General features: G+C 44.4%; 2 long non-coding RNA genes across 3 annotated transcripts; both read right to left on the reverse strand.

Annotated features, from left to right (window-relative positions):
• Nucleotides 1-1,828: 1,828 nt before the first annotated feature.
• On the reverse strand, nt 1,829-13,209 carry LOC107501515. Of its 2 annotated transcripts, none has more exons than XR_001594792.2 (3): nt 12,919-13,209; nt 11,031-11,221; nt 1,829-3,749 (listed from the first exon to the last, which is right to left on the reverse strand). It is a non-coding gene; the product is annotated as an uncharacterized LOC107501515 (long non-coding RNA). The 2 variants fall into 2 exon arrangements; XR_001594791.2 differs by lacking the exon at nt 12,919-13,209 and adding an exon at nt 12,689-12,854.
• Nucleotides 13,210-14,697: 1,488 nt separating this feature from the next.
• Nucleotides 14,698-20,177, reverse strand: LOC107501480. The gene is made up of 3 exons (XR_001594778.2): nt 20,043-20,177; nt 19,184-19,345; nt 14,698-15,053 (listed from the first exon to the last, which is right to left on the reverse strand). It is a non-coding gene; the product is annotated as an uncharacterized LOC107501480 (long non-coding RNA).
• Between the last annotated feature and the right edge of the window lie 803 nt (nt 20,178-20,980).

The following is a 20,980-nucleotide window of genomic DNA, read 5'->3' on the forward strand; positions in this document are numbered from 1 at the left end:
ACCCAGCAGCAGGCTACAGCACCAATAATATGCCCTGAAGATAATTACTCAAATTTATACCCACACACCGCTATCATTATTGTCTCAAAGACTGGATGTTGTGTTTATCTTCCTTGCAAAGTGTATCTTAGTTTCATTTACATATTTTCATCTCAGAAGAAAATAATTTTCCACTTATGGAAACTTTGACACAAAGAAACAAGGGGAAACTAAACCTATGAGTATGAAACTAAATGTCACCAAGAGACATGCAAGATGATAGCTGATATCAGATATTTCTCGGATCGGACTAAATTCACACCACAAATCCCAAGAAGCTCAAGGATGTTGAGTGACTAGAAGGCACGCACCTTTCACCCTCACTTTGTTCTTACCATCCTTAGAATCCCGGGCAGGAAAAAGCATATCTGTCAAAGGGCAAAGATTGTGTAATGAGCTACAAGGCTCAGGTCTTTAAAGGAGCCAAGCACCTCACCAATGTCTCCCTCTTCCACCTCCTCAAAGCCCACTTGCCTGGCAGGCTGTCAAGATGGGAACTCCAGTGCTTGCTTCCGCAGCATACATACTAAAATTGGAATGATAAAGAGAAGAAAGGGCCTCCAAGCCATCGGCTTATGGAGGGTGGAAGAAACCACCCAACCAACTCTAACACTTCATCTAGCCACCTTTCGCGACATATGCCACACCTCTACCTTTTTCCCTTTGCTCCTTCTTTCTTACCCTTGACCCTTCCTTCCCTCATCTGCTTCACCAATAATCTACTAGTACTTCAATAAGCCCATCGCAGTCCTCTCCTTCCCCAGCCTGACAGACCCAGCATGGCAAATACTAGTCTCTCCTTACCCAGTTTTACTTTCTGAGATTTCAGTTAACTGTGGTCAACCATAGTCCAAAAATATTAAAGGGAAAATTCCAAAAATAAACAATTCTTAAGTTTTAAATTGCACACCATTCTGAGTAGAGTGATGAAATCTCATGCCGTCCTGCACCATCCTACATGGGACATGAATCATCCCTTTGTCCAGCATGTCCACCCTATCTATGCTACCTGCCTGTTAGTCACCTAAGCAGCCAACTCGGTTATCAAATCAACCTGCAGTATTGCAGCGCTTGTCCTCAAGTAACCCTATTTTACTTAATAATGCCACATTTACATAATCTTTATTACGGTATATTATTATAATTGTTCTATTATTAGTTAATCTCTTACTGTTCCTAATTTATGAATTAAACTTTATCCTAGGTATGTATATACTCTCATGATTTCAGGCATCCAGTAGGGGTCTTGGAACATATTCCCACAAATAAGGGGAACTATTATATTAGAAACAGCATGGGCTTTAAACTAGAAAAAGGTAGTTTGACTCTTGGCTCTGCATTAATGAGCTTTATAACCTTGGACACATTATAATAGCTCCTCTGAGTCTCAGTTTTCTCATCTATAAAACGGGATAATAGGATCTACTCTGTAGAGCTATTATAAGATTAATAATGATGCTTTTAGTGTCTGACACACTAAGTAGCTTAATAAATAATAACTGGTAGTAGTAGTGATAATGGAAAGAAATGAACTAAAGCTTCCTACATAAAACCCCATGTAACAAAGGCCAAAAAAGTATCTTTATTCTTTATTTTCTTTCCATATTGTAATTTCTGCTTCCTTTAAAAAGTAATGATTTTAAAAATCTTTTCCAATACTAAAATTTTATTTTTAATAGCAAAAATGAAAATAAACAAATGTATATATAAAAGCCTGTTATGTGCAGAGAAGGTTGCAAAGATTCCTTTAGGTCAACTAGATTCTAATTTAATCTGCTAAACAAAAAAAAACTTTAGATTTTCTTTATTTTTCTTCCTTCTTACATTATTGCCGGTGGCATCACAGAGCATATGATCAAAGGGAACAAACAGCAAGTGACGATCATTTCTCTACGTAATAATTTCTTTGGCCCCTGAGGCTCTTTTTATATTTATGCATATATATATATGTTTGTATATATGTGTTATTAAATAATGTTCATGCTTCAAAAATTCTATTTCAATGCTTCATTATCCTCTAAACCTGTACAGTCTAAATGATCACCACTAACTGCATGTGGCTACCAAGCACTTGAAATGTGGCTGGTCTGAACTGAGATGTGCTACAAGTTAAAACTAGACACTGGATTTCAAATTAATCTCATCTTTTCTTTTTACTTTTTTAAATGTGGCTCTTAGAATTACCTAAGGGGCTCACATTCTGTTTCTATTGGACGGCAGTGCTCTAAACAAATAGGAAGTCTGTAGAATGTTCGTAATCTCCAGAACAGTATTGCCACTCGCTCACTTTTAGTAAATTTAATTTGCTAAGGAATTATGTCTATGAAGTTTTTTCTGTGCATACTCATGGGGAAATAAAATCAATACCCACTCTTTGTGACTTTTACTTTTTAACTTGTTGGCGCTATCCTCAAATTGCTAGATATCAGTAGCTATCTGATGAAGACCAAATGTCATACTCATCAGTGTGGCCTCATTCCAAGGAGCACATCAGCAAAAGCTCAGACTGAGATGGTTACCTTTCAGCTTCAGTATCTAGGAAATTCATTTCATTAAAAGTAAATTCATTCAATGCAACCCAACTAAGTAAGTGGTCTCCTGAGTACTGTGACCGTCTTTGCTGGGAGATAACAAGGCAATCACTAGGAAGCCTCCTTTTACCCAGCTTAACCTCCTCTAAACATTACCATCTGCAAAGATTTTTAACCTGGATCTATAAGATGTGCTTTGGTGGGTTTATGAATCTCTTGAAATTGTATTCAATTTTGTGTGTATGTGAATTCTAGACAGAAGATCTTTTATCAGATTTTCAAAGGAGTCTATTACCTTCAGAAAGGGAAAGACCATTGACATAAGGAATTAAGTAGTGCCCTACTTGATAATTATTTTATATTGCTGCAGTACCAAATTACTATAAATTTAGCAACTTAAAACTAATTTATTATATTATAGTTTTGTAGGTCAGAAATCTGACACTGTCTCACCAGGCTAAAATCAAAGTGTTGGCAGGGCTTCATTCCTTTCTGGAGGATCTAGGGAAAAATCCATTTGCCTGCTCATTCAGGTTGTTGGAAGAATTCAGTGCCTTGGGGTTGTAGGACTGAGCCCTCCCGCCCCCTTTCTTTGCTGGCTGTCATCTGAGTTCTAGTGCTAGCTTCTAGAGGCTGCCCACATGCCTTGGCTCATTGCCCAGTTCCTTCACTTTCAGAGCCAGAGTTGGAGGCCTTCTCAAGCTTTGAGTCTCTCCTGCCTCTTCTTTAGTCTCATCTCTATGACTCATCTGCTGCCTCTCTCCTCCACTTTTAAAGGCTCATGTGATTACCTTAGTTCCATCTGGATAATCCAGGATAATCTCCCTATTTTAAAGTTTATAACCTCAGTTCTCTCTCAACGTCTCTTTTACCATAGAATTTAACATATCCACAGATGCCAGGGATTAGAGGGCAATTTCCATCCACATTCGTGCTACTTTACTTCATTCTAAGCACAGAGAAGTCAAGACTGGTAACCAGCCCGTATGCGAAGTGTCCCTCATCAAAAAGTTAGGCAATGTTTGCCCTCAACAGCTTCCTGGGTCTTCCTTTTGTTACTACTTAGCAAAGCACCACCAAAAACTCCCCACTTAAAGACTCGATGCACAGGCTCTAACAGCACCTCGATCCTCTTATTTCTTGGACAAGGCTGTGACCTCCATTTCTCCATCCTTCCTCCTTTAAAAAAAAAAAAAAAAGTTTTAAAATTATTATCTAGAATGGCTCTCATGAAATAAGTCATTCTAACTTGTTAAAGACCGATAAGCAATAACCCTTCCCAATCTTAGAGCAAAAAAAAAAAAAAGACTTGTAAAATTTATTAAATTATACAGCAAATTTGTTTCTATGAATTGCAATTAAGCTGTATCCAAGGCTCATTAAATTCTTCTGCTCACCTATGTCCTCTTTATTTTCTTCTTATCTCCACCTTTTGTGCCAGACCTTCAGCCCCAGCTCAGCCTATTGCTAAGCTTATAGACTACGAGGAAGGGAGGTTGCATTAAAGAGAGGTCCAGGTTTCTTAGCCTAGACCACTTTTGAATGTCTCCTTTGTCAAGGAAATCTGCCCTAGATATTTCTTCCTAGCATCCTTGTTTTATAAAGAAATAATCAAATGTAAAAAAGTATTGGGAACGATTGTCTTCAACAGTATAAAAGATATTTTTATGTTTACTTAAACAAGATTTAGCAGCCAGTCTAAAAAGTTATTCAGAAAAAAAAGTTATTCAGAATGAATCCTGGATTGCTTACATTACAATCTCCTTCTCTCAATCTCTCCCTCTCTCTCTCACTTTCTCTCTCATGCATGCGTGCGCGCGCACACGCACACACACACGCACACACCTATTTCTGTGATGCATGGTTGCAATAAAGAAAGCTAAAACATTAAAACTGTTGCCCCTTCATATGGTGCTTCTGCTCCAACCTCCTTCCTACCTGATAGACTGTTGTCAAAACTCCAAGTTTCCAGGTGTCCCTTTCATTAAACCATCTCCTTGACACAATGAACAAGATGGCACGACAAACACTTATCTACTAGAGCCCATCATGGTGGAGAGGAGGACATCACATGGATGTTTTGATGTGAGGCTATTTTTTTTAACAAGACATCATTTCTCCTCACATTATTTCCTCGTCCCTTCATTTTTAATCATCAAGTAATATGTACAATCCACATCCCTCTCTCAGGCCTTATGTCCCATCTCTGATCTCTACCCCATCCCTCACCCCACACCCTAGTCACCTCCAAAGGTGAGTCATAGGCTAACAGAGCTCTAGCTTCGGGGACCCTCGCTTGAGAGGCCTCTGGGAGTGCTGGGTGTTGTTGGGAGCTGCAGGGGGGTCAAGAAGGGAAGACAAAGCCAGGTTACCATCAAAGCATTTCTGTGTGAGCAACTCTAGCAAATTGCCTAAAAAGACAGAAGAAAGTATTCTGACTCTCCAATCATCAATAATTTGTTGTGATTTATTTTCTCATCCTAAATAAATATCTAAATCGGCAATTTTGTACATAATTTTGCTTTTTTTCCCTTAGAGGGAAAAATTGTAAAAGCCTCAGCCCCACAAAACCTAGTTCTGCCTCTGATCATCTCATCACAGTTTCTCATTGCTTCCCCAGGTCTTACCTCATTCCTAAGCCCCACCCCCAACTCTCCCTCAATTGTGGGAACTGTGAGAAGTCAATTTAAATATTATTTTCTATCACTAATTAATTATATGCCCCTGAGTGAGATATTTAAACTCGCTGAGCTTCATATTCCTCCTGTAAAAAGTAGGTAATAATAATAATATCTATCTCAAAGGGTTATTTCTGAGGATTAGAAATAATGGATGAAAGTGCCTGTCAGCCGGCATTTAATTTATATCACCTAAGATTTTCAACTGCTCTGGTGTATGGAGATGAGGAACACAAACTATGCTCAAACCAGGTAGAGTCCATGAATAGCTTTCATCCTTATACTTGTTTGTCATGACTTAGAAGTCTTCGAGCTCTTGACAGAGAGTTGCTTTAGGTTTCCCCAGTTCTGGGTGTCCCATCTTTTGGTAGTCCCCAGATCTACTTCTTAGTTCTTTTCTTCAGGCCACCCAAACTCTGACTCAGAGAACTACTCAGAGGACCACTCTCAATGCCCCTCAATATGGAGCTTCTGCTCCAACCTTTTATTTCTAGCTTGGAAAAAACATATTAATTGTTCTGCTTCCCTCATGTCTTAGTCCATTAGGACTGCTATATAACAAAACACCACAGATTAGGTAGCATATTAACAACAGTGACATACTGCTTACAGTTCTAGAAGTTGGGAAGCCCAAGCTCCAGGGGCTAGCGTGGTCAAGTGAAAGCCCTTTTCCTGGTACATAGCCGATCCCTTCTCACTGTGTCCTCACATGTCAGAAGGGACTAGATATCTCTCTGGAGCCACTCTTATAAGGCACTAATCCCATTCATGAGAGCTCTACCCTCATGGCTTAGTACAGAAGCTTAAAGTAAAAAGTCAATAAAATGTTGTTGACTGATTTCTAAGATCTTTTCCAGCTCTAAAATTCTGTGATTTGGGCACAAGGTAAAGATAAAAAATAATAATAATAATTGAGAATATGTCATATATTCACATCCCACTCCACACAAAATTATAAATTTGGATTTTCATATTTGGGATTTTCTTAAATATCTCAGACAGCATGCAGCAACTGCAGATGCCGTGCTAGAGTTGGTACTCTCCTGGCCCCTCTCTGAGCCCCATTCGCTTAATGGGTGTCAAGTAAACGTTAACTGTTAACTGCCTTTCTGATCTGTTCATTTACTTCTGTAATCCTAAACAAGGCAGGGAAAGGAATCCTAGGATGTCACACCACTTCTTGCCGCGAGAGGGCGATAGGAGACCCGTTTTGTGTTAAAACCCTTCTGGCCACCAGATGGCCCCCAAATACCAGCTTAACGGAAGCGAGGCTATAATTTCGGTCAGGTGCACTTCAGAACCAGTTTTTCCTTTATATTCCCTCGCCCTAAAAAGTGAAATCTCTCCCACAAGTGACTAAATACCTGAAAATTATCTAGAGGTACATGTTACTTACTTTACTGAGAAAGAGGAACTGTAGGAAGAGAAAAGAACAATGAGAAGAACTATTTAAAAATTGGTTAAAATGAGAGGCCCTCTTCAAGCCAAATAAAAGAACCAGAAATGTTAACATGGACTGAGGATTTAGGTGAGGCCAGAAAGTTGTTGTTAATTTTTTTTAGGTGTGTTAATGGTATTTTAGTTAAGAAAATAATAAATATACATAACTAAAAACAAAAATAAAAGTCCCCAAAAAAGTCCTGGGATATGAGTGGTGGTTCCTCACCATGATCATCAAATTATATTCTTTAGAATCTGACATTCTTATCATGCCTCAAACAGTCAACATGCAAAAGGTGTTTGTGAACTGAAGAAACCCCTAGTAGGAGAGAGTTCTGCTGGGGAGGAAAATGTTTACGCCATGTCCTGCTCCTGGGCCCTTGGTAAGCTGGCTCGCAGAGGGGAGTTGGGGTGGGAGGCAGAAAGAAAACCCTGCAGACCCGCCTGGAGGAAGCTGCTTTAACCCAAAGTGCAGCAAACTCAGGAGAGGAGTTTTTATGTTAGTTCTGGACAGACTTCTGGAATTTACTTCTTCCTTAAATGCTTTCAGGTCTTCCCATTACAGGTGAGTAGTCATTATGTACCTCAAGGAAGAAACCTCCATTACAAATCACAATTCACACCCAGATTGTAAGAAAAGACTACACTAGGGTGTGTGATACTTTCATTCAGAAGAACTGAGCCAGAGAGGCTGTCCAGGTAGCCTCGCTGTTTTAATTTTGTCGACCCCAGAAGAAAAAATTCCATGCCCTACTTTTCTTCTTCATAGACTGGTGCTATTTCTCCTATGCTAAAAGAAAACCATTTATAGGGAAGCTGACTATAGGCAGTATTTTTAACCAAAAAATTAGTGTCTGTCACCCACAAAATGTATGTGACATTCTCCAACTCGCCCCATTTAAAGTTAGTCCCCATATTATTCTGTCACAGCACCTGTATAAGTCCCTCACAGCATTTATGACACAGTTGTTAAGTATTTCATTTGTTTATTTACTTGTTTATTGATTGTCCTCTCCACTAGACTATAGGCTCCATGGGTGCAGGACCTGGCTCTGTTCTGTTCACCACTCTCTCAGCTTTTAGCAAAATGGCGCCAAGTATGCACTTAGTAAACAGTTGTTGAATGAAAAAAAATGAGTGAAGAGAAAGTTTAGTGTTATCCAAATTCTACCAAATGCAGGAGTGGGGAAAAATAAAATCCTGGCTGGTTTCTACGTTGAACATTCTTTTAGGAGTGAACTGGACTATTGAGACTCGCTCTTCTTCAATGGAGTCCAATTATAATTACTGTTCATTTACCTGTGTTCTCTTGGAAGGACTGCTTAAGCCAATTTACTAACATTAAAACACAGAAATGTGAAATTTCACTGTTGAGATGGCAATCTATTTAAAATATGTCCTAATTTTACTCTCATGTTAGATGGTTCTCCTGACAAATCTCTTTATAAAAGCCAAGTCCTCCCCTAATTAAGCTTAATCGCGGTAGAATCATTAGTACACTGCAAAGATCTGGGCTGGGGCATGAACTAGTCCCAGCGTGGCCACTTACAGCTGTGTGACCTGGAGCAAGTCAGCTTTCTTGAGCTTTCATCTTCCCACCTAATAACGCCTCTCATCAGGGCCGTGTACCTGGCACATACTGGACACTCGGAACTATTTAACTCCCCTACTTTCAACACCAACCAAGAGTAGCCAAGCTACCCAAGACCCTCAGACTTACTCGTCCGAGCATTAGCTACATTCAACTTAAGAAATAAGACCGCAGGCCACCTCACCATTATCCCAACTCAAACTTTCCAGGATCCATTTTTATATACACTTCAACATCAGATGGACACCCACCATGCACATACACACTCCCTACCTCAGTCACCCCTACTTACACAGAACTGCACCGGCTCCCCTGCCACCCCCACAAAGTCTCCAATGACAACTTTTTACTTTATTACTCAATATGGCCAAGAGTTCAAGGGCTAAAAAGGGTAAATGTGTTACAGAGACTACGGTTTCCCTAGTCTCACCACCAATGAGCTGCAGTTAAGGGGTATACATACAGCATACAGCCACGCACGTGACAGAACAGGCAAATGTCCTTAACATTCAAAAACCATACAGATCAATTAGGGAAATCTGTTAAGAAAGAGAAAAATGAAGAATAAATACAGAAAAAGAATTCGAAAGGCCAAACCCTGTGAAAATATGCTCAGGCTTACTCATAATTAAGACTAATCAAAACAATAAGACACCATTTTTCACCCATCTGATTAACAAAAATCAAAACCGATAATGCCCGGTGTTGGCAGGAGTGTGGAGAAAACAGGCACCCTTATACACTATCGACAGAAGTATAAGCTGGACTACTAACGAAGTTGGAAATTTTAATATAAAACTCAACTACAGTAAAACAACTTCTGTTCATCCAAAGTCACCCATTTAAAAGGTGAAAAGACAATCAACACATTGGGAAAGATATTATTTATCCCATGACAGACAAGGAAGCACAAGATATAATGAAATTCTGTAACTCAATAAGGAAAGGACAAACAAACAAACAAAAAATAATGGGCGAAGGCAATTCACATAAGAGGAAACATACATGGCCACAAAATACAGCCTCGCTAGGAATCAGAAAAGTCAATGAAAAACACAGCAAGCATTTCACATTAATGAAATTTGCAAAAATTAAAAGGTTGGACAAACCAAGTTGGTGAGGATGAAGCATAACTGACTACAGGTAAGAGTGTAAAACCGCTGTGGAGAACAATTGAATATCGTTGAAGATTCCCATCTTCTACGAACCAGCATTCCCTCCTAGGCAAATATCCTAGAGAAATCCTCCCGCATGTACAACCAATAGATAATGTTCATCAAAAGTCACCCATTTAAAAGGTGAAAAGACAATCGACACATTCCATGAACGAGAATGTTCATAGAAGCATTGTTTGTAACAGGAAAAAAAACACTGGTACAACTTAAACGTCCATTAACTAGAAAATGGATACGTAAGTTGTGGCATATTCATATAATTTGAAGTTCTTCAGTACTGAAAAGAAATTAGCTCAAAAATGGTATCGACATGGACGAATCTCAGAAATATTATATTGAGAAAAGGATGCAAAATATATACTGCGAAGTACTATTTATGCAAAATGTAAAAACATTCAAAGCATTGCATGGGGAAAAAAAGATAATTACCAAATTCGAGGCCCTGGGAGCCTCTGCATGGAACCAGAGGGACAACAATCAGGCTTCCACAAAGGAGCACGTACCTGTGTTGACAGTATTGTTTGTTAAGCTATTTTTATTCTTTATGTCTTTCTGTATTTCTTAAGTCATGCATAATAAATTTTTTTAAATTTAATGTACATATATTTTCACTTAATTCCACTGCTAGGAATTTTTCTTACATATGTATTAGCATATGCACAAATATGTAATAATATATACAAAAATGCTTATTGTAGTAGTTTATAAGGAAAAAACTGGAAACAAGCCAAAAAATGGGTATATTAAATAAAACATTCAATGCAATACCAGAGCTAGACAATCATTTAAAAGAATGAGATAGAAAAAAAAAAATGAGATAGACCTGTATGTCAATATATATAAAGTGTGAGGAGGAAGGATCACAGGACTAGACCATTTATGGAAAAATATAAGACTAGATGTGTACACACACACACACACACACACACACGCACACACACACAAATACAACCAAGAATTTCTGGGTCACACAAAACCATTAACTTCAATCTTCTCAAGGGAATGAGAATGAGTAATGAGAGGGGACTTCTCTTTTCATTTTACACCATTCAGAATAATTTGCATCTCTGTTTTTATCATTAGTGCATATTGCCTTTATAATGCAAATAAATAGATAAATCAGTGGAAAAACAAATAACAGCATAAGACTAGGATGGTGGTTTGCCAAGAGTGTATTTTAAAAGCAAAAAATCACATGAAACTCTTTTAATCGCTTTTTTCTGCTGATCTCTTTGGGGAATTGATACCACTCAAAGAAATGAATCCCAAAGGTGGCTGCTTTGTACAGAATATAAATAGTACCGCAGTTAGAGTAAATTCTCTGTGGCTCTTTCATAGCTTTATATAACTATCTGCATAGCATGTTACCAATATTTGCTGTATTTCAAATACTAAAAACCATAAACCATTTTTTCACCTCAAAGAGTTTGTATTTCAAGAAATACATTCAAAGAGGAAATAAGGACCCAAAGCACATTGGCAAAGCCGGCCAGCATACAAAACCCAGCTAGGGCGGTTCCTGGGCCCAGTGACATCAGGCGTGGCTGTTCATCCTGCCTAACAAGAGACAACATACCTGGCCTTCTGCCTTGGAGCAGCACTGGTCCTACTCAGCTGGCTCCCACTCCAGGCTGCCAAAACATGGGCAGAGCTGAGCTGTTGGCCTCACTGCCAGAGACTGCACTTGGCTCACACGCTGGGCTTACCCAGGGGTCTGCAAAGCTTTCTTGGGTTCCATTCTAGCCTTCGAAGTCAGGAAGTTTGTGGCTGAAAGAGAAGAGAAAGAAACTGAGTATAGAAACAGAGTCTCTGGGGGCTGGGTTACCCCAGAAGCAGAGCCCCATTTCCCAGCCTGGCCTGGGGGCTAGGAGTGGGAGTAGAACCGAGCTTCCAAGATTCAGATGCTCCCCACTCCACTGAAACCAGAACTCTGTTTCTTACATCTTTTTTTTTTTTTTTTTTTTTTTTTTTACTACCAGGTAAAATTTATTTCCAGAAATAAAGGGCTAAAAATTAAAGTTTGGAAAGATTTGAACTAGAGGGTACTGATAGACATGTGATTCTTGAACATAATAATAGAAGTTTTTACAACCATTCTTCCATTTCTGTTCACCTATAGGAAGAGGGAAAAAAAATAGGATTGATAACACCTGCTCTCCCAACCCTGCAGAGCTGCTGCTGGAAGGATCAAATAAGGTGATAGCCATCTCAGCTAAGAGGCCCTTAGGAAACAAATTTATTATTTCCTTCCTTGATAATAGAGGGTATATCCGGTTCAAATATTAGTCATGCAAACAAGACTGTGTTTCTCTAGAAGGAGAAGGAGATAAAGAGGAAGAGGAGGGATAAGAAGAAAAACAATGACGGCAACAACGGCTCACTTGGCTCAGTTACAATTTAAAAAGGGATAAACTGTATTCAAGTGCCCGCCACTTAAAGGAGGTGGGAGAAGGAGCAAGGTCGGGAGGGAAGCTTGGAGAAGGAAGACACTTGTATTAAAACGCTTGCTCTCTACCAAGTACTATGCAGTCTGCAAGAAGCTTCATCTATTTCCTTTAATCCACACAGAATATGATGCACAAAGAATATGATACAAGTGTTATTAGCCCCATTTTACAGATCAGAAAACTACGGTTAGGAAAAAATAAACACCTTAGCCAAGATTCAGGCAGACACTACTCACCCAGGCTGACCTGCTGCCAGGGTGCATTTTTCCTCCTCAGCCTTACCACTGGCTCCTCCTCCTAAAGGTGGATGTTCCCTAGCTCTATTTCTCTTTTTCCCTTTCTGTTATCTCCCTTTAAATCTGTGGCATCTCTTTCATCCCTTGTGTTATTTCCTCCTGCAGATCCTCTGTCCTGATTTTCAGCCCCCATACAGCTCCCAGTTAAGAACCCACTGTCCTTACAAACACAGTATCTGTACAAGGAGCTCCTCACCTCAGTTACTCGCCACCCACCACACACGCACCTGAGGGTAGCCCTCTTCCCCGCTGCCTCCCAAGTTCAAAATCATCATCACTTCTGGTCATTTCTCCACTTCCCCATATACACAATCACTCCATTATCTCAAGTCTTTCTTCAAAATATCTCTTACCTCTCATTTGCCTTTCTACTTTTACTCTTAACATCTTAGAACCTGGATCTGCCTGGTTCCTGCAGAAGCCTCCCGCTATTTTCCTCAGTGCTTCCAGTTTATGCTGTACCCTGCTGCCAGATTCATCACACCACCTACCTGTCCTGCACCTTCACAGGATCCCATGGACTCCATCCAACCAAGTCCACACCCAGCCCTGCCCTCTAAGCTGCCTGCATTTGCCCCGCCCCTCATGCCGCCCTGTGGCTTTCCAGCCTCTGCCCCACTCCCTAGTTCCTCTGTTTAGCAAAAGGATTGCTCACTGTACCCAACTCCTCCCCAACACCATGCCCCTTTCCTCCCCTCCCCACTTAAGGCCCCCAGAGTACCCCTCTCCTCTCTCCAGCCGCCTCTCAGTCAAGGCCTGCAGAACTCTCTTTGCAAAGCCTGCAGGATTTATTATCTGTACTGTTCATGGGGCAGTGATTATGCACTGCCTTTTAACTCTTCTGTTTAGCCTGAAACAGGAACTGAAACGGACTAGTGCTATTCAATCTCTCCCAAGCCTATGTCTCATCACCCCAAACAGTATAAACCACTTGAAGGTGAAAACGAACAGATAGGTCTTGGTCTCTCTCCCTACCGTATCTAATACATGCATAGTAGGTGCTTAATACATGTGTTGATTTCCTTTTTCTTCCCACATGTTGGCCTCAAACAAATAGCCAGGACTGGTCAGAATAATAAGCATCAGCCATAGAAGCCTGATTTGGGTCACCACAGATCTTCCACAGGCCAATCGCATCCTAACCCCTCAGCTCAGGGTCCCTCAAAGGCCTCCAGGGCACCAGCGGCTCAGAAGGGCAGAGAGGGCCAGTCTCCAGAGAGGCCTCTGACCGACATGCCAACCCGGCTCCGCCTGCTCGTTGGTGATCATATTTCCAAGTCCTTCCCTGGTCTCCTGCTAAAATGAAACATCCCCGGGTATGGAATGGGCGGGAGTGGGAGCGGGGGTCCTCAAACCGTGAACCCTGACACTCTCATTGTTGAAGCCCCCTTGAGCCCAGCAACGGGGGCCGTCAGAAGCATCCCGGGCGGGGGCGGGGGGGGCTGCCCTTGGGAGAGAAAGCAGGCACTGCACCTTTAAGTCTGCAGCCGGTTGAGAAAAACAAGCTGTGATTTATATAAGCGGGAAAATCATGTGATTTGCAGGAACGCTCCCTCCTCCCCTAACCCCCACCCCGCGTCGCCTCCAGCCCTTCCCAGAGGGGCCCGGGCGGGCAGGCTCCGCGGAGGGGAGGGGCGGGCCAGGGCCTCCGTGCACCGACAGGGATCTCCCTCTGGCGCTAGGTTCCTGTGGCGCTTCCCAGTGGCCCCAGCAAGTTTGCTCCCCAACAGTCTAGCGGCAGCGTCTGTCAGGAAGGCAGGAGGCTCCCGGGTCCCGCCTGCTGCCCCTGGGGCATCCCCTCCCGGCCGGGTTGGCCTGCCTCTCTCCCCGCAAAGCCTTGCGATGGAGAAACTGAGGCTTTCCCCCCAACTTCTCAGGGAGAAAGAAAAGCCAGGGGCCACCACAGACTGGCTTCTGTGTTCCAGAACACTCAACAGGGGGGAACAATTTAAGAAATAATTTGGTAGGGAAAAGGCATGATGAAAATCAGCCATTTCTAGAGCTGACAGGCAATTGTTTAACCCAAAGGACCCAGCTTTCAGGAAAAAAAAAAAAGAAACGATGTGGCCTTTTCAGACAGAGCCAAGGAAAATAAGTACATGATTCAGAGGCCCTAAGAACCAGCCCAGATCTTTTAAATATTAGAGGGAGGGTGGTGAGCTATAAGGAGCCCATGGTCACACAGTTAACTGACAGCTGCTGAAGGAAATGCTTAGTCCTCCCCAGATGCAGAAACTGTATAGTGGGCAAGACCTGAACAGTCAGCTCAGCCATTTCTGTCTCTGTAGGAATATATATATATATATATATACCAAACCCTTTCCAGGAAGTGCTTATAATGGGAGAGGACTAACCATCACTTCCAAAACCAAACCCAAGAGGCAGTGGAGGGCTTTCCCAGGGAGAGCTGGGGGGGGTGGGGGGGGGGTAAGACCTGCTCAGTGTCATCCATGTCCTTTCTGTAAACCACAATGATGGACTCAGAAATGGTCCAAGGAAGGAAACCCTCAGCTCCTCAGAGTAATCAATTCCAGGGGTTAAACCTTGTTGGGATAAGATTTAAATTCCATTTTATTTTCCTCCATCAGTCATCCACTGGGGATGAGGCATAAATCCAATGCTGTCACATGTAGAAAAAGCATGATGCAATTAACGAAGTTGCTAATGCTATGACCTCTGCTGTGGCCAGCAGGGCTTGCTGAATTTCAATCCATCCTGGAGCCGACTGGGCCCTGAGAGGTCACTCCGACCCTCCTCCAGTCCTCCTCTCCCCCAGATCGAGGGTCTTTATGCTGAGATAGTTCAGGGAACAGCGCCTTAGTGCCTTCTGTCACACCAACAATAAGAAGATCATTCCTGAAAAGGGAAGTTAAGCAAATATTGTCAATTATTCTCTAAATCTCTAAAGAAAAAAAAATAAATTAACATAGGGATTCCAGGGAATAGCACTCCATGCATTCAGATATCAACTTCATTTGTTCAGTTATTTAGTGAACACTTTCCGTAAGCCTGACCCTGAGCAGGACACTAGGGATAGGACGAGAACAAGACACACTGCCCTTGCCCTGAGCCCTGATTTTCTGCTCCTCCATGCTGCTTCCCAGGACAGGAGCTTCTGAAAGACTTTCCTCTCCTCCATCAGCATACGTATGTCCCCTCCCCAGCCCACATCCAGTATATGCTCCCCCCAGTTCCAGCTGCACATGTCCCATGTGTCTGCAAAGAGCTTCTTTTGGAAGGCGATAACTCTCTGGTGGTTGGGTGGTGGGTATAAGAAGTAACCCAAAGGCCTGTCCAGACAATGAGATCAAAGTTGGCAGCCTCCTAGGCCCTTCCCAAAATTGATCATTTAGTTCAGGCAACACTTCGCTCAGTGCCACTTGCTTTCTCTCTATCTTCACTCTTTTTCTGATCTTCCTGGCTGCCCCCACCCAGGTCTCTTCTTTCCTAAGATTCCTGTGCCAGGGGCCTGCCCTTCTCAGAGCCTCCCTGAGGAAACCCAGGTGCCATCTCCCTAAGGCTCGCCATCTACTTCTTCAGGGGGCCTGAGCCTCTCAGTGCTGCAACAGACCCCTCTGCAAGGTCTCTTCTGTTGCTGTAAGTTTACATATTGAGGGTGCTCAGACTGCACCCCTTAACCTCAGGTCAGTCACCTTCCACCTTCCCACCCTCCTAGACCACACTAGCCCCTGCCTTATTCCAGTCTTTTCCTGAGTTCTGTGGCTGGCTTACCCCGGCCATTCACAAGCACAGCCTGATAACGTGCAGTAGGAGACCTGGCAATAAGCCTGTGGTGAACAAACATTTTAAAGGAACAAACAGAAATTAAGGCTCTAAACTGAAAACACTCTGGAAGCCACAAACTCTGTTATTTTTAAAGAAGCCAGAACTGGACCACTGAGAAGGAGGAGGAGGAGGAGGAGGAGGAGGTGGTGGTGGTGGTGGCAGTGGTGGCGGTGGCGGTGGTGGTGGTGGTGGTGGTGGTGGTGTTTTTAATGCACCAAGAGTGCAATGAGTGAACAAGTGAAGTCAGCTCATCTCAGACACTGACTCTCAGGAAATGGGGCCTCAGAAGAAAAAAGGCAGCCCAGCCCCTGCCAAATTCCATTCTGTTTCAAATTAGCCTTCCAGCAAAATGAGGGGGCTGTACTAACTGGTCTTCAAGATCCTCCTAGCAAGAAGCTCTGAGCTCTACATTTCCCCTAAACAACCTTTCAGAACATTCCTCATTCTCATAACAGAGTAGAAAATGCATTTGTGCTCCAGGTCTGGGTCCATAGCTGAAGCTCAGAATTCGTCTTTCACCGTGGCATTGTCAGGCCTGTTTCCCTTCTTTCTCCTTTCCCTGAAAGGGCCTCTGGTCTTTCCCAAGCTGCAGAGTAGAAGGGAACACACAGCTCCATCAGAGCGGAGGGGCCACCAGAGGGAAAGCTGGCCCCGCCCCAGTACATGCTCCCTTGGGGTTCTGCAGGGACCTTCCTCCCTCCCAACAGACAGGGAACTTCTGGAACTTCTAAACAGCCCGTCCTCGGGCCAGCCCAGGCCCCACAGCATCCTGCACCCCAGTTACAAGCTTTGAGTGGCAACTAACACATTTGGCAAACCTCTTCAAGTGTGAACCAAGTCAGGCCCTTTTCCCCAGGACCCAACTAATAAAGAGATACCGGGTTGGGACAATAAAGGGTCCCGCCAGACAAGCCCCAAGCCTTGGTTCTCTGGGCCAAGGCTGGAGAGGTCCAGAGAGAAATGTCCTCAGTTGGCCTCCCTGCCACCAGGCAGGCTGATCCCAAGATCTCAGGATGCATCAGTAATTCCAGGCAGTGCTCCATTCCCAGCCCACACTCAGCCCAGGACCTGGTCAGGGACTCTACAAGTGTTCCCGGAAACACGAAGCTGGCTTTTCATGCCAGGCTCCCCTGGGGTCTCTGGGTGGGAGCAGCCAGCCCTTCTCCTTGGGCTCCTGCTATATCTGGGAGGTCCAACAAACACCTCTCACCATCAGAGACAGTCACAGCCCCAGATCTGTGCTCTGAGACAATTTTAGAGAGAATTGTGTTTTGAAAGCTCAAGACATGTTCTGTGCTTGGCTTTGGTTCTAGTTTCATCTATATCTCCCAAAACACTCTTCCCATGACTATGGAAATCCTGGAGGCAGTGAGCTGAGCTGAGGGGACCTCAGAGAACCTCTGCTTCCTAAATTACCCAGGCTGTGCCCTGTCTAGATCTTGCTGGAAGTTTTCCAAGAAGAGAAGATCTACATCCACTCTTTCCCTCAGGCTGTGTAACGGGATGCCTGCCACCTAATATTCAAAACGATGACTCCAACGGTAGGCATCCCGGCATCCCGTCAACTGTGGGGACCTCATTACTGTGTCCCCCAACCTCACAGTCCCTCTGGCTCCTGCCACCAACTGTGTAGCCAGGCATTGCAGAGGGCTGACATTTTCTCTGTGACCTCTGGCCCTGATTTCCTGTTTGTCCACCTCTTCTTCCATCTGCATCTCGCTTCCTTCAGCTGCCCAACCTCTCCCCTCTCCAACTCATACACGACTAACAGGCACAGCAGCAGATTTGACTCAAAGTCTGGGGTAATGGAGGGGAATCACAATAAGCGCATTAGAATCTACACATGGACATAACGCTGCTAAAAAGTCATCAACCGTTCCCCGCCTCAGAAAATTTCTCACTCTTCCCTAAGTCCCAACTAACACTCTCTCCTCCAGCCTCTCTCCTCTCCCCCAGACCCTTCTATCTGAACTCCGAGTTCCTGTGGATTTCTCCTGCAGAACAATTTGCCTTGCCCTTGGCAGGCCCAGAGGGCCTCACGGTTCCCATCAGAGCTGCTTCCACATCAGGATCCATCACGGCATCATCGTCCTCTAGGCAGAGGCATTTACCTCCGGAAGGATACACCCCTCTCTTCCTATCCATCCCCCCCCCCACCGCCCCCTCACATCTGGTACCTCTGACAGTTAAGAAATGCACCCGAAATCACTCCTGTTCTCACTTTTTAATTTTTTTACTCCTCTATGGGCACAGAGCACTGCTAATTCGCACTCCTGTTGTAGTTGCAAATGATGATCGAATTAAAAAGTAAGTCAGCATAAGGTGGGCACAAAAGAACAAATACCACATGACTCCACCAACGTGAGGTGCCTAGAACAGTTAAATTCCTAGCGACGGAAAGTGGAATGGTGGTGGCCAGGGGCTGGGGAGAGGAAAGCATAGAGAGTTAGTGTTCAGTGGGTATGGAGTTTCAGTTTGGGAAAACGAAAGTTTTTGAAGATGGATGGTGGTGATGGCTGCACAACAATGTGAATGTACTTAATGCCACTGAACTGTACACTTAAAAATGGTTCAAATGGTCAATTTTGTGTTATGTCCATTTTACCACAATAAAAAAGTAATGTCGGCAACATTCACTCTGACTCCAAGAGACATTTGCAATCAACTCAACAAATGGGGGCTTTTCCTTCGGCCACCTTGGATCACAGCAGCTCTGTGAACCCCTGTCGCAGAGTTTCCAAACAAGGAGAGCACCCTCATCTGCTCTCAGACTTCACCGTCGGTCACCTCCCTGCTGACCCTGCCCGGGGCGTGGAGGCAAGTGCTCCCTTTCACACTGAAAACACAGCTACAGGACTTGCCAGCAGAACAGGCGCCCTCAGACTTCGGTTCCAAACCTAGTCCAGTCATTATGTAGCTGTGCTCTCTTGGGCAAGTTATGTTATCTCTTTATTTCAACATCCTTATAAAGAAAATGGAGAAGACAGTAGCCAGCCCCGAGGGAGAGAATGGATGTGAATGTACTCTGAGCAGTGTGCGCAAGATGGGTTCATCATCTCTTATTTCACTTGGTCAAACTAAAAACATCTCAAACACAAGAAGGAAGTTGCTACCTGAAAATAAGGAGAGAGACGGCAAATAATTAAGTAAATGCAACCCAAAAAAATAATACTTCGGTCTTCAGTCACCATCACCCTCACCCAAAGTGGGATGAAGCTGTCCTTCACAGTCTGGTCTCTGTCATGAAAACCCCATTTTGCCGAGACAGTTTCTCCGTGATTAGCTTTTATTCAGAGCCAGGATCCAGCTTTGCCCACGAGATGTGCCCATCGTGTTGCCCAGGGTTCTCAGCAGGAGCAAAGCTGGGGAGGGAGTACGGGAGAGAAAAACATATTAAAAAATGGCTCTTTCTAATAATGTTCAAAGCATTCAGATATGTTGACATGACTGTCAAAAGACCGGTGAATAGATGCCAGCACAAGAAGGGTGGCTACAAGACCAAAAACCCCAAAAGGAGGTAGTCCGAGGGTGGCTTTGGCTGCCTGAGTTGGCTGCCCCTCAGTCTGACCACCAGCTGGTTGCGCTGCGGTTAGAACCCGCCAGGCCTGGCTCTGCTTCCACAACACGCAGGTGGCCGCACTCCTCCCTCAGGCCTACGGAAGAAGTTCAGGTCGCCTATGGCCCAGGTAAGTCCATACCTGGCCTTTCCCCTTCCGCCTTTTTGCCTCCCCTACCTCACCACAACCCTGTCTGGTCCTTCTTTTAGCCTTCCTTCCCTTCGAAGAGAGATTTGTCAACAGCCCCTTCCCACCTCCGTGAAACACCCTAAAGGGAGAGGTCCCAGGACTCAGAGTCTCCCGCCTCAGTCACAGCTTAAGACTGCCTCATGTACCTCACGGCGACCCAGCTCAGCCCAGATGGAAATCATCTGGTTAAGGCTTCATACTGATTTCACCAATAATTACGTTATGCTCATCCACACCCATTCCCACATCACCTCCTCCTGAGTCCCCTTCCCACTCACTCAGACAGTGCCAAGAAGTGAAAATGGAAGCAGACCTGAAGCAACCCAGGCGGGCGATTTGGGGACACAACCGGAGCCCAAGGCTTGGCCCGCTGACAACTTCAGGCTCCCGGCCTCACCCAGTCCAGCCTCCCACACAGCCACTGCACCTCGGCTGCAGAATCTGTAACATCACAGGGCACTTTCTTCCCTGTTTTAAAGGGACAGGGGATCAGAGATTTCCAGAGAAGCCAGCTCCCTTTGGGGTGGCCTGTTTTCCCTTCCCTCCTCTGGGCCTCAGGGCACTCCAGCTGGCCTGTCCTTGCTGTGGGACCCAGAGCCCTAACTCCACAGCCAGCAAGAGGCATCTGTGGGTCACCAGGCCCAAGGTCCAAAGACCCATAGGGGTGGAGAGTTGCTGTGAGACTTTAAGAATGTCACTAAGAGTTCCAAAATGTCCTCCTTTCCAATTTTATGGGTTTTTAACTTTGTTTAGTACCCAGGCAGGGCAGACCAAGGGGACTTTGATCCCATGGGCGCCTGGTAGAATAAACTTACTGCATATGGGGCCCCATCCCAGCCTTCTCTCCACCCTTTCTCTCAAAGGCGGCCTGTTTGAGAACAAGCTGGCTCAGGCTAACCTGACCACACCTTTCTGGGAGCCTGGGAGGAGCTGGTGGGGGGGAGCGGGTAGGGGTTGGGGAGCCGACTAGTCACTCTGGCTGGGAGCTCCCTCGAATGGGGAGGGAACTCAAGAACCCCTCATTCCTGAAAGAGCCAGAGTGGTTCCTCACAAGAAACCATGAAGCATCAACAGCCAGACACTAGCACAGCCTGGAATGTCTGAGCCACCACCTCCTCCACCAGCTGCCCTCTCAACTGCTCTGGTGGAGGCTGGCGGTGGGGGGTGGGGAAGAGTATTGTCCCCCCACAAGGCCCTCAAGGGCCCCGGCCTGCCCCCAGCCTCCTCACACGGAGCTCTGAGGAACTGCAG

Source organism: Rousettus aegyptiacus, unplaced genomic scaffold, assembly GCF_014176215.1.
Source record: "Rousettus aegyptiacus isolate mRouAeg1 unplaced genomic scaffold, mRouAeg1.p scaffold_m13_p_2, whole genome shotgun sequence".
Classification (NCBI taxonomy): Eukaryota; Metazoa; Chordata; class Mammalia; order Chiroptera; family Pteropodidae; genus Rousettus; species Rousettus aegyptiacus.